Source organism: Aegilops tauschii, chromosome 7, assembly GCF_002575655.3.
Source record: "Aegilops tauschii subsp. strangulata cultivar AL8/78 chromosome 7, Aet v6.0, whole genome shotgun sequence".
NCBI classification, from domain to species: Eukaryota; Viridiplantae; Streptophyta; class Magnoliopsida; order Poales; family Poaceae; genus Aegilops; species Aegilops tauschii.
This window is the reverse complement of record NC_053041.3, coordinates 623,688,732-623,710,746: the sequence shown is the minus strand read 5'-3', so window position 1 is coordinate 623,710,746 and position 22,015 is coordinate 623,688,732. Positions and strand designations below refer to the sequence as shown.

Sequence of the window (22,015 nt, the reverse complement as noted above, 5' to 3'; positions counted from 1 at the left end):
TTTGAATTTAAAAAATAAATGATTTCACAAACATGTCACCAACAATAACATTTCTCTTGACAAAAATGTATGCTTTATCGAAAGCATTCTTTTTTATAGGAATTCATTGTGCTACTGTTGTTTAAAGTGAAGAGCAAAAGAAATATCACGAGTTCCCATACGAAAATACAAATTTACTTTTGAAAATTGCATGATATTTTAAACATAAGATAGGAAATTTAGTTTTGCTTTAAATGATTTAGTATTTTGATTACTCATGATAATCTAACGTGCAAAGCACGTACAAATTACTAGTTACATATAATCCAATAATTTAGGAGAAGCATCGGCTGGTTGTCATGGGATATTTTCTTTGAAAGCATCAACATTTTATTTCTCACAGGCATCGGCAGGTTGTCATCGGTTATTATATTATTCAGACTGAATCATACAATGGGCTTGGAACGTGACAAGAAGCCAGCTCATTAAATCAAAATCAAAGGAGGCAGCTACATCCCACATAGAAATACTGGGTAAAGATAGCAAAATCACTATCAAAAGTACTCCTTCCAAATATCACTCCCATCTCCTTAGTTTGTGATAAGTGGGGCTGTGCATGTGCATCACTTGTCGCAACCTGGGAGTTTTCCCTTTTTTCGTAGATCCGTTTATTCAAAATGTTTTATATTTTAAGTCGTGCGTCGAAATCTCAAACCGTTTTCATCGTTGAATTCCTCGCGTCGAGATCTTTAAAACTAGATCCACGTTGATAGGTTTTGACGAACTTTTTTCATGAAGAAACCGGACAGAAAAACCGAACCAGGAGCACGGTTTTTCCCCTTTTCGGAAGCCGTTTCCGTGAGGCACGCCCAGCCTATCGGAGAAGCAAATCCGTGCCTCTTGCGGAAGCAAATTCATGCCTCTCACGGATTCAAACTTTCAATAACAACATCAAATAAGAAAGGCCAGTGAGTGTCAAAGCGGTCATTCTATTTCTCTTCCTTGTACCCAAGGATATAAAGTCCAGTCGAATAATCATTGGACGTGGGTTATCCTTAGCCAGGTAAACCAATTACCAAAGGAAAACGGAAATATGCTCATCTTGGGCATCCCCATAATCTGCGACCAAGCTCCATATAAAATTATCAACTCTATTTCGAAGGTAAAATTTGATGTGAAATTCGAGCGTTGCTAATGCGCGGGCGCCCGTGCGAATGCTCTATTTCCGACAGGGCCTTAGTGTGGGACCTGATTTGGAAAGTGTTCAGCAGGATTAGGGAAAGGCTTATGGGGTAATTAGTGTGGGCCCCGTGGCCCCCTGAAAATCAGGGGGAGATTATATATATGAAGATTAATGGATGGGCTTTGCACGTCCTGACATGTCTTTGCGATCCTGTGGTGGGCCCCAGCGCGATACGAGGAGGCTGTCGGAGGAGGCTGTGCTTCGATGGATCCGATCGCTCCAACGAGCGAACGCGAAGGAGCGTTTCCGGTGAAATTCACCAGTCGAAAAGGCTAACAAGTCTATTGTAATGGTATGTATCCCAAGTAGGATTTCTCCAGACCTTCCACGTGTTGGTAGACTATGCCATGTGTAGTCGAAACCACATGGTAGGTGATCGAGGATATGTGCACGGTAGTCAGATTTACTAGTCTCGGAAATTGCCATAAAATCCTGGCCATGTTCTCTCATACATTAGGGTTATAGTTAAATTTTGAATACATCTTTGTGGCCCCACGTGACATATGCTTTGTCAGTTTAATTATTTGCCCATGGGTAACCTATGGAAAAAATCCATGATTGATTGGAATTACAAAACCATGTTATATTTGTTGTCACATACTCATGTTATCAGCTTATCATGAAAAATCTTAAACGTATAATTATGTGTCATATACCTATAATTTAACGGCATGTAAAATGTGCGATTGTATGAGACGTTGTGCAAGTTTTATTAATAGTTACAACATCACAAGATATGGCGGTGTGAAAAAAGAGTTACAAAACCACAAAAGAAAATATAGTTTTATGCATCCATGTAGTATTATAAAATTGTTATTTCACATATTAATTTGTATAATAGATAGTACATTTTTTAGTGGAGAGTGTACGGTACCTTTCTCACGATCAATTATTATTGTTATTATTATTATTGCAAGTGCTTGAGTGAGAGCATGACTGATTTGATGCTAAAATTTGGCTTGACAATGTTTGAGCAAATCCAAAATAATATAACGATCATTTGGTTGGTTACCAAATTGTATTGCCCACCTCTAAAGGGTTGTCACTTTTTGATGCCAACTAGCTAGCCAATAGGCTTGCCAAAAGCCTATTTGCTATCAAACTAATCTTTTTCATTGTCTTTTAAGGAAAAAAAAATTCTATTACACTTACACCTGGATCCTAGCCATTTCTCTGGTCACCAAACCAGCAACAGAGTCAAATTAATCATGTTTGGACTTTTTTAGGGGGACTTCTGAATTATAAGCTCTGCAATTTGTTTTAGCAAGTACTCCGTTCGTTCGGAAATACTTGTCCAAGAAATGGATAGACAAGTATTTTCGGACGGAGGGAGTACTATATAATAAACTCTGGGAGTCGATCTGGTCTGATGGAATAAATGGGCCTGCTGGCTTAGGAAGCCCAGTATGGACATCCTGGCGAAGTTTCACCGCAGAGTCCCAGACACGTTTTCCTCAGAAAAAAAAAAGTACGGGAAGAAGAAAGAACTTGAGAGCTAGCTGAGACAGAAGCTGAAGCCGATGGATCTACAAAACTCTGGCTAATTCCGATACGGCAAGGCTTGCTATCCATCCATATAATAATTTCCACCCCCACGACAACGGAAACAAAGCCTCCTCCTCATAGCAACAAGCCAACCAACGAGCGAAACCCTAACGATATAGCCATGGCCGGGGGTCGGTGGAAGATGATCAGAACCAGGTTCGCCAAACTCACGGACATGGTGCTCGTCCTCAGGGACGTGATGGACGGCGATTGCATCAAGGAGTTCGACAAGGCGAGGGAGCAGTGCGACCGCGACCTGCAACACCGGAAAGGCGTGGCCGACAGGAAGCCCGGAGAGGTCTTCCCCGTGTCCGTCGAGTCGAGCGCCAAGGCCACGGCGGCGCTGCGCAAGTGCATGGAGGGAAAAAACGTCTTGGCCAAGCACATCGTCGCCATGGACATGGTTCGTGTCCACAGCGGGTGACGCCTGGCCTGGGGACTGCCTGGAATTTCCTGCTGCATGTTTGGTTGATGTCCATGAAAAGAGGAAGTACGCCTGGCCTGGACAACGAAACAGCCTAGTTAGCCTGGTGGAAAACGAGGCAAGATGATTAGCCTGGTCTCAGGCGTCCTTTTTTGGATGCCTAGACATGCCTGGTGCAGCAGCCTGAAAGTAATTGCATATATTAATTGATGTGGTGCAGAAAACGAGGCAAACAGGGAGCAAACAGCGACGGGTTAGAATCCACTAGGCCAGGCTATGAACCAAACACTCCTTCCATATGCTAGCCTGACCAGGCAACTTTTTTTCAGATTTTCACGCCTGGCCAGGCAGCAAAATTTCCCAGGCGTGGAGTTCAGGACATGAACCAAACTGCCCCTAATTCTAACGGATGGATGAAGATTGGCTAGGCTTGGCCTTGTCTGGGAGTGTGTGAGATTTGTGTTCCCCGACTATTAGCCCGGGTTGCCTACTCCGGACCTCTGGTTTTCATTGACTTCCCGGCCACTGCATCAAAAAGCTCCTATGTTTCAGCAAGGTTCTTCTTACCGAGGATGTTAGAGGAAGAAGACTTCGGCAACCCTAAGGACTTGGATGTATTTTTCAATTTCTATAAGGATGCTTTTGCAAAGGTTTGTGATACTTAATAGTTAATACATGGCCTTTGGCCTTTTTGAAAAAAAGAAAGAATATATTGTTCTTTAATTCAGTTAAAATGGTAACACATTTCCTTGCTTCTTTGAAAATTTGGAGAAGATTCTTTTTTTGGTTCTTGAGTTGTGGCAAATTTTGTCCAATCAAAATTGGTGGAATATGTATATATCTCTTGTGTCTCTTCAGAGTTGCTATTTATAAGGCTTCCAACATATTGTCATTACAAAATCGACCAACACTAGTGCAGAAATGCTTACTAGCGGTGTTCCAAAAACCTTGTTAGTGGCGCCGCATGGCAATGCCGCTAGTATGATGGTAGTGCTAAGGGCAACTCTAACCGATCCCCAATAAGTTAACGGAGTAAAAGGCTTAGTGGAGTATATATACTCCACTAAGTTTTCGCCGGATCTAGCCGATCCCCTAAATTTAGCGGAGTAAATAAATATATTTGCATTTCAATTTCGGCCACCGAAACACATTTATTTGCTTTTTTATTTCATTCAACGACATTGGATTACATAATAATTCACCAATTCTTTGCTAGAAGAGCAAGACTAACGAAAACAAGAATCATAATTAGACATTTTAGAAGATATCCAACTTCCATAACTGCTCTCACTGGGCGGATTCTCGATCTTGCATACCACATTCTTCTTCTTTGATTCTAAAGAAGTAGGCGTTGCTTCCCCTCTAATTTCTTCTCTAATCTCACATCTAGTCTCATCTTTAGCCTCAATTCTAGCAACGAGTGCACAAACATCTATTAATTTCCGTGCTATCAACAGATAGATTTATTCTTCTCCCCAATACAAAAACGAGCATCCATCATCCTACCCACATAGATGAGCAACAATGAGCTACCGAAATTGGACCGAATCCGGTGAAAAAATGAAGCAAAACAAGCACATACCCCATCGTTTGTGCATTTGAAGAACACCCATCCGGGATGTTGTGGCGTGGTAGAAACTTGGCGCACCAATTGCCATGTGCGGTCGTCGCGCTCTATGGTAACCTTTGCAAAACATACTAACTAAAGTTATGTTATCACAATGAAATGTTGTGTTAAGAAAATCAACATCAATCATCTGTGAGATAATTTTGATTGCATGGGAAACAGAGCATCTTTTTGTAGATGGGTGGAGGAAATACCAATTCCGGTCTTTATTAAAAATTTGGCATGCACTTTCAGTATTCAAAAACTAAAGTGGAATATGAAAGCTAGCAAATCTCAGTTCCTAACATAAACATCCATTGGTAAAATATGAAAAAAAAACACAAAAGTAATACAACATAACCAACAGTGCACAAAGAGATATACTAGAGATACGATGTTCGTCAGTCAAGTAGGAATAGTACTTGCTAGATTAGAAGAGGATTCTCATTGTGGTGGTTTCCTCCTGTGAGCAACTGATGCGCTATCTCGCCAGGATCATCCCAAACAAAAGGAACTAAGCAAGAAACTTCTTGTCGGCGCCTGTTAGGCAGGTGTCCCATACCTAAGTGCACAACAGAAACGGTACATAGGAACTACTGGTGCTTTATTTTTTGTCTATGAGTGTGTTTGCGCACTCTTGTGTTTCTTCAGATTTGCCATTTATAAGGAGTCCAACATATTATCATTCTGAAATCGACCAACACTAGTGCATAAATGCTTACTAGCCGTGTTCGAAAAACATCATTTAGTGGCGCCGCATGCCAACGCCGCTAGTATGACGCTAGTGCTGAGGCTAGTCATAGTGGGAGTAACTTAGCTAGTAACATAGCGCAATTCGAGAATTTTTTTACTTATGTGGCATGTAGTTAATAAGAAGTGGTAACATAATATGTTACGGTAACATAGCGTTTCCCAAGACAATATGAGTCTTCAAGCTAATTAATAAAGTCCTTTATGACACTACTACTATGTTACTTTGCACAATGAAGATAGTAATTTAGACTAGTGTCATATGCATGACACTAGTATAAGTTACTTCCCATTATGACCAGCCTAAGCTGGCACAAGCGACGCCGTGTCCCAATGCCACTTGTATATGTCTGCACGCTCCTTCGCCCCGGCATAAAAAAAGGCGGTGTTGCAGCTACCCTACGTCAACCACTGAACCCTAGATGTTACCGAGACAATGCTCCTTCTCTTGCTAACAGCTTTGATACTCTTCATATAAGCCCCTTTTCTCGTCTCGTCACCCGCACACGATTATGCTTGCATGCCAGCATGCAGCCGCGTACGTAGATCCATGGTACATAGGAATTTTATTTTAATCCTGCTCAACTGATCGATGATGCATGCTAGTTCGCAGTGACTAATTAGGAGAAGCAAACGGACGCGTACGGGAATAAGAGTTTGAGACGGAAACTGAAGCCGATCGATTCACAAAGCTCATGCTAATTCGGACACGGTAAGGCATGCTATCCACCACATATATTAATCTCTACCCAACACCGACGATGGAATCAAGCTATCAAAGCCTCCAGCGCCAACCAGCGAAACCATAATAGCCCTAACGATGAGTATCTCCATGGAAGGGGGGTGGTGGAAGACGGTCAGAAACGCGTTCGCCAAAGTCCCTGAAATTGTGCGCGTCGTTCACGACATGTGCGTCGGTGGTTGCCATGAGGAGTTCCGGGCGGCGAGGGACCAGTGCCGCCGCGAACGGGAACGGCTCAGATCCATGGCCGACGGGAAGCCCGGAGACGATGTCGTCTCGTGCGCCAAGGCGACGGCCGCGCTGCGCAAGTGCATGGAGGGCAAGGACGTCTTGGCCAAGCACCTTGTTGCAATGGATGACGGCATTAAGGAGGACGAGTGGCGTGGGTGGGATCCCTATATGCAGGCCAAGCGGGCCACGGGGTATAGATGGTGGACAGGCATGAAGAACTGTGAAGAAGAGTACTACTAGAAGCCTCGCTAGCTTATTACTATGTCGATCTTTCACCCAGCATGACGGAGTTAACTTGGTTTAGAGGTTATTAGGACCAACTGTCAGCTATCATGGATGAAGTTTTTAAATGTATATTTTTTTGTCACATATGATATATATTTCGTTAGTCGTGTCAAACAATTCCTTTGTAATCGCATGTTTTCCTTTCAATTTGTTTTTCAGACTGAAAGTTGAATCAAGTGTCGATATTCATGATGGCGACGTAGAGATTGGTAGCTTTAGTCTGGGTTCAAGGGTTAAGAAGCATCAACTGAAAATAAGATATGTGTCTCGGGACCCAAGACAAATAAAGATCCATTTTTATTTTTACTGTGGGTTCCCCTTGCATCTGGAAAGGAGAGGTGAGGGGAGGAGAACCTAGGGTCGATGCTTGGAGAGCAGAGTTGATGCTCTCATTGTTGGAGGCAAAGCCGAATGGGATAGAAGTCACCCAGCCAGTGGTGTATTCGTTCCTTAGATGGACGCTTGTCTACTGAGTTGTCCGGCCGGTGCCTTGACTATCAGGGTTGTGGTGGTTGTGATTGTGATTCTTAGATTTCAGTTCTCTTGGTATTTGTTTTCACTGTGATCCAATGAAGAAGCGGCGGTTTAGCAGTCTGCCTTGTAAGGTGTGTCTCCCTGGTCACATTTTGTACAATAATCTTAGTTTTCAAGTATTGGGTTGGACCACTCATAAGACTCGTACGACCTGAAATGACTTCGGATGATATAACTTCCTAAATGCTATAGAACTGACGCCAGATTTTTAAGCAATCCGAACTAACACCCTCAGGCACGTCGGATACCACACACGAATCCTAAAGCGTTAGCTCCCACGTATCACGTCGGATGGCCTATAAAAATATATTTTTAATGTCTATTTTTTGGCATACACGTTGTGCATTTCTTGTATACATCACGAATAATTTTTATAGACATGTCCAACATTTGTAAATACATGATTAACAACTTTTCAAACTTGTATTTTTATGTCTACCTTTTTGCATAAGCAATTGTACATTTTTTGCATACATGTGGAACATTTTATTATACATGTTTAACATTATTTAAATATATGGTTATTATATATATATATACATATATATATATATACATATATATATATATATATATATATATATATATATATATATATATATATATATATATAGCAAGAGAGAGAGATTGTATTTTTTCTGTACATAAGAAACAGTTTTAATATATATATGTTTCGATGTCTAATTGTTTCCATACAGATTGTACATTTTTAGTATACATTAGAAATATTTTCAATACATGTTTAAAAAATTTCAAATGCACGATTGACCTTTTTTCAATTCTGTATGTAAATTTATGTTTGTAGTAGATATATTTATAATATTTCAAAATATAAGCAAATGCAAAAATGTGAAAAAAAATGCGAGAAAAAAAAGCTCAATGCTTGCGGTCCCTGCTGAACCGGTCGATTCTGGGCTCTGCTTTAGGTGACAGTGCATTGCGTCATGCTACAAGTGAGACATAGTCGCACCGGCGCAAAACCTATATCTCGCTTATAGTGAGTGCACTGTCAGTCTCGTCTAAAGTTTTTTCCCATGTGTAGCTACTGGGCCGGCCCATTTTCTTCTCCATGTGAGCAAGCCAACTTCTTCTCGATTTCGATCAAGACGCGGTGGTCCAGGTAATGGTTTCTTCATTTTTTATTATTTTTACTTGTTCATTTTCCTTCCATTGTTTTTGTTTTTTCATCGGTTTTCTTTGATTTTCAAAATGCCTGTATTTTTTCATCAATTTTATTTGTTTCTTTTCACGCGTTTCACTGATTTTTCTTTGTTTCTTTCACGGTTTTCAATGATTTGTTTGCTTTTCTTTCATTTTTTTGTTGGTTTCCTTTGTCTTTTTGTTTCTTTTTCGATTTTCACTTTTTTTTTCTTTCTTTGGTTTTCTTTGTTTCGTTTATTTGTTCATTTTTTCTTAAACACACAAAGTACATTCTTTTAATACAAGTTTTGAAAACTATTTTGAATACATGTACAAATTTTTTCAAATACATGATGAATATGTTTTAATGGCAATTAACATTTTTTCACACACAATGTATATTTTTCATATACATTAGGAACATCTTTCAGTACATGGTTAATATTTTTTAAATACAGAATTGAATTTTTTAAATAGATGGTCAACGTATTTTGAGCTACTCCCTCCGTCCCAAAATATGTGTCTCAAATTTGTACTAACTTTAGTACAAAATTGTACTAAGGTTGAGACACTTATTTTGGGACGGAGAGAGTATTAGCTAACATTTTTTCAGTGACTAATTAACAATTTTGAGCTATTGATTAATATTTTTTAAATACATGATCAACTATTTTCATATACATTGTATATTTTTAGTACTACCTCCGTCTCAGTGTATAAGTCATTCGCGTAGTTCTACATCATCGATTTGAGTAATTAAATATGTGGTATATGTCATGAAAAGTATATCACTAGATTTCTACACGGATGTAGTTTCTAAATATATATTTTTTGTCATATATAATCACCAAACCCCTATATCTGGGACGTTTTGCTCCCCAGATTCACCCACTTGGGTGAAAGCTCCTCGCCAATTAACTGTGCATCGCCACACGTATTTGTTTGGGTTTCTGGGATGTACGATTTACTTTACTTGTGACTCTATGCATTCCTTTCAAATTCCGTCACTGTTGGTGCGCATATCGTTTTTGTGCTGTTTGTGGGCCGTCTTGCCGTGTTGACTTCGTGTGCATGCAGGTTGTTACTCCCTTCGCGATCCACGTAAGTGTGCGTGCGGGTCGGCAATCGCTGCCGCTTTTACCGTGCCCTCTAGAGCCACCGCTTTCCTTAATCGGTGCCGCCTCCATCGTTCAATCTGGAGACCTGTCGTTGCTTCTTACTTGATGGTTCTCGACCCCGCTTCGATCACTGTTCTGGTGGCTTGGGAATACTATAAATACGCATGTGCTGGATCGTACTAGGATTCACCAGCAGAACGCCATGGCGCACGGGAGTGCAATCCGTCGACTCGATCTTCGCTGCCGTGTGAGGCAACGCCGTGGCCGTCCGCATGGACCGCGGCCGCTGCGATGGCCAGCAGGTCATGCACGACATGTTCGTCGTCTTCTTCTGCTGGGCGGACGACCTGGAGGCCCTCGAGCTCGCCAGGAAGATGGCCGAGGCGCCGAGCACCCCGGCATGTAGTAGATCACCATGTTGCGCTTCCTCGATGGGAAGGCCGACAGCCAGGAGCACACGGAAGTCGCACTGCTTTCCTCCGACGCCAGGAACGGTGAGAAGAGCTACACCTTCTAACGCTTCCAGCTCTGGATGGTCGCCGGCGACGCGCTGCGGTCGACGGCCTCGACAGCTCCTCCTTTCGTCTCCCCGCGCACTTCCTCGCCGTGTAGGACGGACTGGCGGCGCCCAGGTCGCCGACCTATATATAGTGATACCATTCATCACCCAGTGTGTAGAATAAGTTATTCTTCACTCGAGGTAACCTTACGATCATTTCATAATTAAATTATGTTTCAAATTCATATAGTTATAGTCCTATTGATTCACTACGTAAAATTTGGCATAAGAAAATAAAAATATAAGTCATAAGGCAAGAAAATTTGCAGTTTATGTGTATTTTACGTTTGTAATTTTACATAACATAAAATAAATTTTACGACGATTATATTTTTTTACGGTCTTTTTTAGTCAAAAATAAGAAGAAAAATTTACGGAACGTAAAATAATGGTGCATTGATGGTAAAATAAAGGAGGGTGAAGAATAACTATTCCTCACCCAGGGTGACGAATAGTCCATCCCTCCATCCGGCATATCTATTGGAGATGGACCGTCTCATTTTGCTCTCTTTTCACTTTGGTCCGAGAACATGCTTGGAGAGACAAGTGCAATTATATGTGCGTGGCTGGAAATAAGCCCAAGGACGTCTCACACTCAGATTTACATGCTTACATAATAATTTACGTACCCCTAAAAAAAGATAATAATTTATATTTCATAAATTGATATTTATACCCCTTGAGTAAACAAATCTTATGGAAGGGAGAGTCTTCTGATTTCTTCATTGTAATAGATAAATACACCATTGCAGTTTTAGTTCTCCCTTGGTAGTTTTGAGCTTCGGGCAATAAGGATATCAATTGTTAGTTCAGATTTGAAGGGTGTGCATATAGTACAAAAAATATATGCCTAATTGGTTCTGTCTTCCTTTTTGATAGATTACATGAATTATGGCAGCCGGCCTTTTTTGTTTGCTCTATCTTTTCCATGCACCTGGCGTTGGTATTTGGTCTTCATTTGTGTGTGCGGCAGATGATGGACATCCTAGGATGCTTTTTATGTAATGATAATAGTAAGTTTCAACAAATGGAAGCAAGCTTTAGTCCTGCTGAATGACTCCAACAATAATTTGGGTTAAACAGTAAGTGAATATTGTACCCTTTATTCTGCTTCAAACTTTTCTTTTACCTCCATTAAGCAAAATCCTTTTTGCATTTTGCATATTTTAACTTTAAGAATCTGATGCTTTCATATTTGACTATGATGTACCTGTTGCATTCTTGGAAATATATTTTTTCCTGCAGGTTTGTGGCAAGATAATATTTCTAAGTATGCTCTTTTGTGTACTTGGTAATTATTTTTCCTTCTTGTGATATTTATCTATGGTCATCAAAAACTTACATGCACAATATATTGCCTCTATGTTATGTTAGCTAATAGGTGAAGAACACGTGTACCACTTGGGGATTTGGTCGGGGATGCTCGCTCATGCCTTTAGCATATTTTTTGGCGATTTAGTTTCTCGATCAACTGGGATATGTTTTGGGGGACTCATTGCATGTCTGTTTAGCGGCTATGATCTTTATTCTTCTACAGCGCATGCATGGGTTGGGTGATGTTGAGTGTCAGGCGGTTTATTTTTTTTCTTGCATGCACGGGTTGGTAATTGGTGTGGGCGTGGTGTTGCCTCGCGGCTTCGTTATATCCGCTTGATTTGCTTCTAGAGAGATCGCGGGCCTTATATATGAGGATTTGGTTCCTGCTACTCCCTCCGTTTGAATTGTAGGCGTGCAGGGGTTTCCCAAGGGCGTCGAGACGAATTGTAGGCGTACAGGGGCTTCCCAAGGGTGTCAGACATGATGCGACTGCCCAAATACTTGGACTATTAACGATAACAACTACTATGCACTTGAGGTGGCAAAAGAAAACTCCTTACAATACAGAGAAGGAACGAACAGACCACTTGAAATAAGCGGGTAGATACCTCAAAAAACAATCAACAACTCAAAAAAAAGGAACAAACAAAGCAATGGCAGTTTACGCCGTCAGTAGGTAACCACACAACAAAATAAATTTACAATACAAACAAGAATTGTAGTAAAGATGTGCAACAACTTCTCTGACTTGATACCACTCTGCATGTACCCTCACTTCATATAGACACACTGTATCGACTGGCGCGGCGCCGTGCCGCCATGCGAGCTTTGCTAGTACATATTTAGATAGTTAAATTGTCAACCTAAAACTACGTAAATGACTTATACATGGGGACGGAGGTAGTATACATTTTCCAACTGTGCTCCAATGAGCACAAGAGGCCTTGATGCCCGCAAGGCCTGCGGTCTGCTCGCTCCACACTTTGAGAGGCCACAGATTTTCAGGCCGCCATCATAGTATTTCACAACAAACCGTACTACGTCCAACGCCATGTGTTGGGAATAAGCCACGGCAGGATGCGTTCAGAGTGTGTGTGCGTGAGCTAGGCGTGTCGAGTCGTAGTCTAGGCATAGTCTAACCATTGTATGAGCATGGTCCGACTTGTGTATAGTCTGGCCATAGTCCGGGTGTAGTCCGACTTGTGTATGGGGTGTGTGTGCGCGTGAGTTAGTAGTGCAGTGGTAGCGGGGTGGCCGTGGCGTTCGGTTGGAGCTCGCCCGCGTGGAGCGCGTACGTGTGCGTCCTGTGCGTGGGCCGGAGTATATTGAGCGTGGCGAATGCAGCGCGGGAGCGAGACGTGGAGACCGAGTCGCGTGGTGGAGTTGGTGGATCCATGCGCAAGGGCGGAAGACTCGGCAGGAGGGCGCGTACGTGCGTGTCGAGCTAGCTAGAGTTCGTTTCGTGGGCGCTGCGTCGCCGAGTGGCTATAAGTCACGATGTACTGCTCATGTGTCTAGTGTGGGGATTGAGTTTGTGCTCAAGAAAAGGCGTTCATGCGCCGGAACCACCGCGTCCACTGTGTCCTTCTTCTTCCTCCCTATTTGCATTTCAGTGGGTTGGTCTGGTATGAGAAGTTTTGGGAAAGACATTGGGTCAGGATTGGATAGCAAGAGTTGTCGGTAGCCGGCATTAGGTAAAAGGAAAAGCTCTCTAAAAGCGAAGAAATGAACCGAAAGAACCTACTTATGGTGGTACCACCGTTTCCGGTTCGGCCAAAACAACAACGGTCTTCTTCTTCCTTGTGTCATTCGAGTGCAGCTGAGAGAGGAGAGAGTGCTACGGTGAGGAGGAGAGCTAGGGCTAGACACCAACACCATGGACAAAACCACGGCTCCGTCGACCAAGCTGCCGGCCTGCAGCTGCAGTTGTCTTCTTTCTTCCGCGTCCCTTCCGTTGGCCGTGGAGCACTCGCCATGGCGTTGCTACCGCTCTGGCTCAACCGCCGGCGCCGGCCTAGTGCGCCGGACTTCCGTCTGCCCCCTTCGCCGTGGGCGCTCCCGGTGCTCGGCCACCTCCACCACCTCGCCAGCGACCTGCCGCATCGCCCCGTCCGCGACCTGGCGCGGCGCCACGGCCCGCTCGTGATGCTCCGCCTCGGCGGGCTGCCCGTGGTCGCCGCCTCCTCCGCGGATGCCGCGCGCGAGGTCATGGTGTCCCGCGACGTCGACTTCGCCTCCCGGCACATGAGCCGCATGGTGCGCCTGTCCATCCCGCTGGGCGCCGAAGGGATCATCTTCGCGCCCTACGTCGACGACTGGCGCCAGCTCCGCAAGATCTACACCGTCGAGCTTCTCAGCGCCCGGCGCGTGCGCTCCTTCCGCCCCGTGCGCGAGGAGGAGGCCGGCCGGCTACTCCGTGCGGTGGCGCTGTCTGCATCGCGGGGAACTGCGACCTCAGCGAGCTGCTGTCGGTGTACGCCGCCGACTCATCAGTGCGCGCTGTCATCGGGAGCAGATTCAAGGATCGGGGCGCGTTCCTGGCGTTGCTCCGGCGCGGGACCAAGCTATTCGCCGGGATGAGCTTGCCGGACCTCTACCCGTCGTCGCGTGTGGCCATGCTTCTCAGCCGGACGCCAGGCCGGATGAGGCAGCACCGGCAGGAATTGGCTGCGTTCATGGACGCTATTGTCCGGGAGCACCAGGAGGTCCGCCGGGCTGACGACGAGGAGGAGGACCTCCTCGACGTGCTCCTGAGGATCCAGCGGGAAGGCGACCTGCAGTTCCCCTTGTCTACCGACAACATCAAGTCGGCCGTTGGCGTAAGCACGAAACTTCACTGGATCCATCAGAAAATCATCTCCATCCATCAGACAGAGTCGCAGAGACCATGAGAAAAATTGTTGGTGTGTTTGTCAATTTGTTATGCAGGACATGTTCGCCGGGGGCAGCGAGACGGCGGCGACGACGCTGCAGTGGGCCATGTCTGAGCTGGTTAGGAACCCGAGAACCATGCTGACGGCACAAGACGAGGTCCGACTCGCGCTCGCCGGGCAGCCCATGGTGTGAGGATCAAAGTACTTGCAATCGCAAGAGCTACTCTATCCACACCAAATTCGTGGGTAATTGTCTCAGGTAACAGGGTAAATTGATAGATCAGGAGCTCAGAGGGCCCGTCTTGAGTACAAGAACTAGGGTTCTATGCTAGACTAGATATTTGGGAAATTTTCTACCTACCAGCCACGATCCCCTGGCGAGGCTTATATGTTCGAGCCAGCTCATTTTACAGCAAAGTACAGTAAAGGTAAAGCGGTTACACAGTGGCATCTTTTGATGCGATTGGTAAATCTTCCTAGTTGATCTAGACCGTAGATATCTCCCAAAGAGGTATGCGCTCATCTCGATCGTTGCTTGTCTGAATCCTACTTGGCTGTCAATTCTTCAGTATCTCCTTGGCTTGGGTCCTGACAATGCCGCCGCCATGACAATCTCCTTGTCCTCGAGGTGAAAAAGTTTGTGTCCTGGGAAGGTTTTGTTGAGAAATGCTGCGTCTTCCCATGTAGCATCATCTGGAGCTAAATTCTCCCATTGGACCAAGCATTGCCCTACGGGCATCTTGTTACGCTGAATCACTCTTCTGTCAAGGACTGCCACTGGGATTGTTTTCACATATCCTTCAGGAGTGACTAAAGGAACATGAGGAAGAGGAACAGCTTGATGACCAATATGTTTCTTGAGTTGGCTGATGTGGAACACTGGGTGAATGTTGGTGCCTTCTGGTAGGTCTAACTTGTAAGACACTTCTCCAATGCGTTCCAATACTTTGTAAGGACCATATAACTTGGACCTCAGTTTTAATGACCCTCTTAAGCCAAATGCATTCTGCCTGTATGGCTGGATTTTCAGATAGACCACATCTCCCACATCAAATTCTCTTTCTGTTCTTTTTCTGTCAGCAAAATGCTTGATCCTGCTATGGGCATGTTCTAAATTAGCCTTTAGTCTTTGCATCATGTGTTCCCTTTCAGCGATTGTAAGGCTTGCCTCTGTAGAAAGTGGCTGAGTAATGGAGAACTCCCCAATTTGTGGTGGTTTGTATCCATACAGAGCTTGGAATGGTGTGCATTTGAGAGAAGAGTGGTAACTTGTGTTGTACCATAACTCAGCTAGTGGTAACCATTTCAGCCATTTTTTTGGTTCTTGAAACACCATGCCCCTCAGATAAGCTTCCAGACATTGGTTCACTCTCTCTGTTTGCCCATATGTTTGTGGGTGTGAAGCAGTACTAAACCTTATTTGAACACCAAAAGCATTGAACAACTCCTGATATAATGCACTGGTGAAAATAGTGTCTCGGTCAGAAACAATGCAGAGAGGCAGACCATGTAATTTGACCACATTGTCCATTAGAGCCTCAAAGACCGTTTGGACCGTATAAGGATGTGCTAATGGAATGAAATGAGAGTATTTTGTGAGCCTGTATACTATTACCAGAATGACTTCCTTCCCTTGAGAGTTTGGCAAGGCAGTGATAAACTCCATGGTAATGTGTGCCCAAGCCATATCTGGAACTGGTAGGGGTTGTAACAGACCTGGGGGATGTACATGTTCAATTTTTGTGATTTGGCACACGGGGCATTTCTTGACAAACTCTTCCACACATTTCCTTAGCTTAGGCCAATAGAACACCTTTTTGATCCTATAATAGGAAGCTTTTATGCCTGAATGTCCTCCCAAGGCAGAAGAATGAAAAGTGTGCATGAGTTGTTGCCTGAATTCAGTATTTGCTCCCACATAAATCCTGCTCTTGTACTTAATCAAGCCATTGTGTAGAGAGAACTTAGGCTTTTCTTCAGTATCTGCAGCTATTTTCTTCAACAGCTTATCACTGCCTGAGTCTCCATTATAGCTATTTTCACATCTTCAGTCCACTGGGGCACGACCACAGTGACATTCATTGCATTGCATGACAACTGTCCTTCCTGGAAAGTGCATCTGCCACTAGGTTTTCCTTCCATTTCTTATACTCTATGGTATAATCATATTCCAGCAGTTTAAGCAGAAGTTTATGCTGGATTCCTTCTGTCAGCCTCTGTGTGGTCATGTATTTCAATGAGTGTTGATCTGTCTTGATTATCAAGGGATTTCCCCATATGTAATGCCTCCATTTTTTAGTGCTTCGAGAATGGCCATTGCTTCTTTTTCATAATTGTGTTGTCGATTTGGGTCCCAGGGTTTTGCTAAGATAAGCCAAAGGTTGTCCTTGTTGCATGAGGACAGCTCCAATTCCTATGGCACAAGCATCAGCCTCAATGGTGAAGGGCAGAGAGAAATTTGGGGGGGCTAATACAGGGCAAGTTGTCATAGCTTGTTTCAATGTCTGAAAAGCTTTGCTTTGATCAGGACCCCATTGGAAGGCATCTTTTTTTAGCATATCATGTAGTGGTCTACAGATTTTTCCATAGTCTTTGACAAATCTTCTGTAATAACCTGTCAGACCCAGGAACCCTCTCAGCTTGGTCACATTTCTTGGTTCTTCCCAATCTACTACTGCCTTTATCTTGTTAGGGTCAGTAGCTACTCCTTGTTCAGATATGATGTGTCCCAAATAAGATACTTGATTTGTGGCAAAAGTGCACTTGGAAATTTTTGCATATACTCATGCTTTCTAAGCATTGCCAGTGTTCTCTCCAAATGTTTCACATGTTGTTCCAAGGATTTACTGAAAATTAAGACGTCATAAAAAAACACCAATATGAATTTCTCTTCTGTTGGTACTTGAACTTCATCACAGACTTTGTTCATGAGGTTTTGGAATGTTCCTGGCCCACAAGATAAACCAAATGGAACTACCTTGAACTCATAGTGACCCATGTGAGTTCTAAAAGTTGTTTTGTGGATATCCTCTGGAGCCATTCTTATTTGATGATATCCCGACCTTAAATCTAATTTAGAGAATATCCTTGCTCCATGTAATTCATTCAACAAGTCCTCAAATGATTGGCATAGGGAATTTTTTCTTGATAGTAATGGCATTTAGTTCTCTATAATCAATGCACAACCTCCATCCTCCATCTTTCTTTTTGATCATTATAGCTGGAGAAGAGAAAGGACTAAAACTCTCTTGAATTTCACCTTTTTTTATGAGTTGTTTGATGATTTCTTCCATGGCTGCTTTTTGATAGTGGGGAACTCTATAGGGTCTCAAATTTGGGGGCTTGGCTCCTTCTTGTAAGATAATCTTATGATCACAATCTCTTTTGGGAGGAAGATTATGAGATTCTTCAAATACATCAGCATATTTCCGAAGAAGTGGTTGTAATGCAGGAGGTGGAGGATATCCCTTGCTCTTTTTTGTTTCCACTTCCTGTATTTGTAAAATATATCCCATCACACCTTTCTACAACAGCTTTTCCATTCTTGTCGCTGTGATTATACACTTTTTTCTTGGAATGGTATGGTCAAAGAGAGTTATGGGTTGTCCTTGTTTTGTAACAATAAGCATTCTCTCCACTAAGTCCAAACAAATGGGACTATATTTGTAAATCCGGTCAGCTCCCAATATGATGTCATATGATGCTAGGTCTAGTATCTTGAAACTACTGCAAAAAGTGTGACCTTGCACCTTGAAATCTCTTTCTGGCACCTTAGCAGCAGAAATCAATTTTCCACCCCCAGCAATAGTTACTTTTCTGGGTTGCATTGGATGCTGATAGCAATTGCTATTGATTGCAAAGTCTGTGCTCATAAAAGTGTCTCAAGAACCACTGTCAAACAGTGTTGTGGCCTTTTTCCAGCAATCTCTATAATCAATGAGAAGGTGTTTGGACCTGTAGTACCCTCTGTGGCATTGTCAGAGATATGCATAGCCTGTGTTGTAGGTTTTTTGACAGTGTCGGTAGTTTTCTCTTTATCTGGAGTATTAGGAGTTGTATGGTAAATTTGTTCAGTTACCACATTCTCTTCTGTGGAATCACTGTCTTCAGCTTCATCCAACTCTTGTAGGATGTGTAGTGTCTTCCCAATTTTACACTTGTGTTGTCTTGTCCAGGGTTCCCTGCAGTACCAACATGCTCTTGCATCCTTTGGGAAAGGAACGGAGTGCTTCTCTTGAGCCAGTACTTGAACTTGCAGTGAGGAAGGAGCTTTGTAAGGCTGGGAGTAACCTCTTGGCTTGTAAACTGTTTGATGCATAGCTTTTCTGGCTGTAGAAGCCTTTTCATACACTTTAGCATACCAGTAAGCTTCTATGATACCCTTATGTTTTTGTCCACAGACTTCATGTTTGATATCAGCTTTTAATCCTCCAATAAAACAGCTGAGCAAGAAATTTTCATGTAAACATGGGTGATTTCTTTTGACTAGTGCTACACACTGCTCAAAATTGTCTATATAGTTTGCCACTGAATTTGTTTGCTGAATTTTTCAATAATTCCACAGCCTCATGAATACTTGCCTCCGAGAACCTATCAGCCACCATTTGGCAAAATTGCTGCCATGTCACCATTTGCCAAGGCACACAAATATTTTTGAGCCAATTAGATGCCCTACCTTGAAAATGTCCTGTAGCCAAGTTAACCCACTGGTCATAAGGAATTCCATACATGTCATAGAATTTTTCACAAGCAACCAACCATCCTATGGGATCTTCCCCACTGAAAAGAGGAATTTCCAGTCTTGGACCATTGAACACAGCTTCAGCAAAATAAGAAGGACCTCCTAATTGAGTTGCATGCTGATTAATTTGAGCATCATAGAGATTTCCCACTGCCTGGTATACTGGTGGCTGAGCAGAATGAGCAGTGGAAATATTGATATATTGACATGTCACTGGATTGTATGTTGGAATTGGGTTGTATAATGGAGGTGTAATAGGAGCAAAGTATCCACTGTTCCCGAAAACCCTAGTGTGTGTGCTTGCACCGCTGCATTTGCACTAATTGGAGCCATTCTGAATGGTGGATGTTCATGTAACTCTGCTTGCTTATCTGTATGTATCTTTGTGCTTTCAGTAAACACATGTGTATTCGGCAGTGTATTTGTTAACCCTGGTACCACAGATGTAGGTATTTGTCCCTGGTTTGCAAATTCCTGTTGGAGATTTCTATTGACTGGAGCTTGCGAACTGCTTGTATGGTCCGGAACCGATAACACTGGTGGTAAAGTGACTACTGCTGATCCTGAACATGCTGGAGAAACACTTGGAGTCACTACTTCAGTTTTCTGACTGCCTAACGATAAGTTCTGCAGAATCAGGTTCAGAGTTTTCTGAATATCCTTGTTCATATCAGTCAGTTTATCCTCCACTCGTGGCATAGTCACCATCTCTGCTCGAATTTGACTAACCTCTTGTTTTAGCTCCTTCAGACCTTCCAATTCAGATCTTAGATCTGTAACCTCTGCTTCCAATCGATCCACGGTGATCTACACCTTCGCTCGAGTATCCATCTGGTCGCCTGCTGCTCTCTGGTCACCCTCTTCCTGTGGAATTCCAGGAGATCGACACTGTGACGCACGGATCTTGTCAGAGACCGGAATTTTACAACCAAGAGAGTGTCTCCCAGCAACCATCTCGGACTCGATGATCTGCGCCCGAATTTCACCGCCGCCGCGTCCTACTCCACACCGTCGCCGCCGCAGACAGGGAGGGACGGGAGGGATTTTACGAGAGATCCCAATCTCTCTCCCTTCTCTATTCGAATCACCACCGCTACTCTGTCGTGAGCCAAGAAATCGACTGGTCTCTGATACCGTTGTGAGGATCAAAGTACTGGCAATCTCAAGAGCTACTCGACCCACACCAAATTCGTGGGTAAATGTCTCAGGTAACAGGGTAAATTGATGGACCAGGAGCTCAGAGGGCCCGTCTTGAGTACAAGAACTAGGGTTCTATGCTAGACTAGATATTTGGGAAATTTTCTACCTACCAGCCACGATCCCCTAGCGAGGCTTATATGTCCGAGCCAGCTCATTTTACAGCAAAGTACAGTAAAGGTAAAGCGGTTACACAGTGGCATCTTTTGATGCGATTGGTAAATCTTCCTAGTCGATCTAGACCGTAGATATCTCCCAAAGAGGTATGCGCTCATCTCGACCGTTGCTTGTCTGAATCCTACTTGGTTGTCGATTCTTCAGTATCTCCTTGGCTTGGGTCCTGACACATGGTGACCGAGGACTCCCTACCCGATCTAAACTACCCGCGCCTGGTGGTCAAGGAGACGCTCCGGCTGCACCCGCCAGCGCCCCTGCTGCTGCCACGGGAGTGCCGGAGCGACGGCTGCCGGGTCCTGGGCTACGACGTGCCCAAGGGGACCATGGTGCTCGTCAACGCCTGGGCCATCAGCAGGGACCCGATCTACTGGGAGGCCGTGGAGGAGTTCGTGCCGGAGAGGTTCGAGTGCGGCGAGGCCGCCGACTTCAAAGGCGCGGACATGGAGTACACACCGTTCGGGGCCGGCCGGCGGATGTGCCCCGAGATGGCGTTCGGGCTGGCCAACGTGGAGCTCGCCCTCGCCGGGCTGCTGTACCACTTCGACTGGGAGTTGCCGGGCGGAGCGGAAGGCGGGGAGCTGGACATGGCGGAGGATATGGGCGTCACCGTGCGCCGGCGCAACGACCTTGTGCTTGTCCCCGTGGCGCGAGTGCCCGTGCCGCCAAATTAGTTAATAAAAAAGGTTCGGTTTCTACCTTGTGGAAGCGGGCAATGAAGTGTTCTTCCGCAGTTGGTATCCCTCCTCGTATCTTCGCCTTCCCTTTTGAGCTCGGTGATTCAGGCTGCGTTTCTTCTCTTTTTTCATTTGCCAAAAATGCTATTCCTACTTAAAATTCCTAATAAACTTGCACTTCGTCTTCTTCACTTTGCTTGTTTGTATGCTGCAATGCGATCCTGGTCGGTTGATGGCTTTGTTAATTTGAAGCCATGCTTGAATTGAGCCTTCGTTTTGAAAAAAAGATTTAGTTTGAGCGATATGATATTGATGTTGTGCCCGTTCAAGAGAGTTTGCTCAAATTTTATGGAAACGGACGACATGATCCGTGCCTTGGCTTGTTGTCACGTACATTAGAGAAACAGTTTGGGTGTGGCTACTGGTCAATCGACTCAAATGATTTTGGGTCACTCAAACTCTGATTCAGTCTTTTTTTTAGGGGTGAAAATAACTTTATTCATCAAAATCCACATGAAGTGGGATACGGTTCTGGTTGTAAGGAACGCCAAACCAGACGTGGCGACCAGGACCTCTACTAAGAGAAAACTTTGCTAGACTATGTGCTTCATAATTCGTAGCACGACCCTCGAAAGTAAAGATACATTGAAAAGTGGCAGCTTTGAGGTTGATCTCGCTGATTATAGCTCCATATCTCCCTCTTGCGCTTCGATCAATATCTGCCACTACCTGTTTACAGTCCGAAGCAATAACAAAACTTCGGATATTCAAGTCCTCCGCCAAGCACAGCGCCTCGCGGCACGCCAAGGCTTCCAGTGACGCTGGGTCCGTCACGCCCTCGATAACCAACGCCGAGGCCCCAAGATAGTTCCCTGCTTCA

General features: G+C 44.1%; 1 pseudogene; it reads left to right on the top strand.

Annotated features, from left to right (window-relative positions):
- Positions 1 to 13,274: 13,274 nt before the first annotated feature.
- Positions 13,275 to 21,298, top strand: LOC109732630 (desmethyl-deoxy-podophyllotoxin synthase-like; annotated as a pseudogene).
- The last annotated feature ends 717 nt before the right edge of the window (positions 21,299 to 22,015 follow it).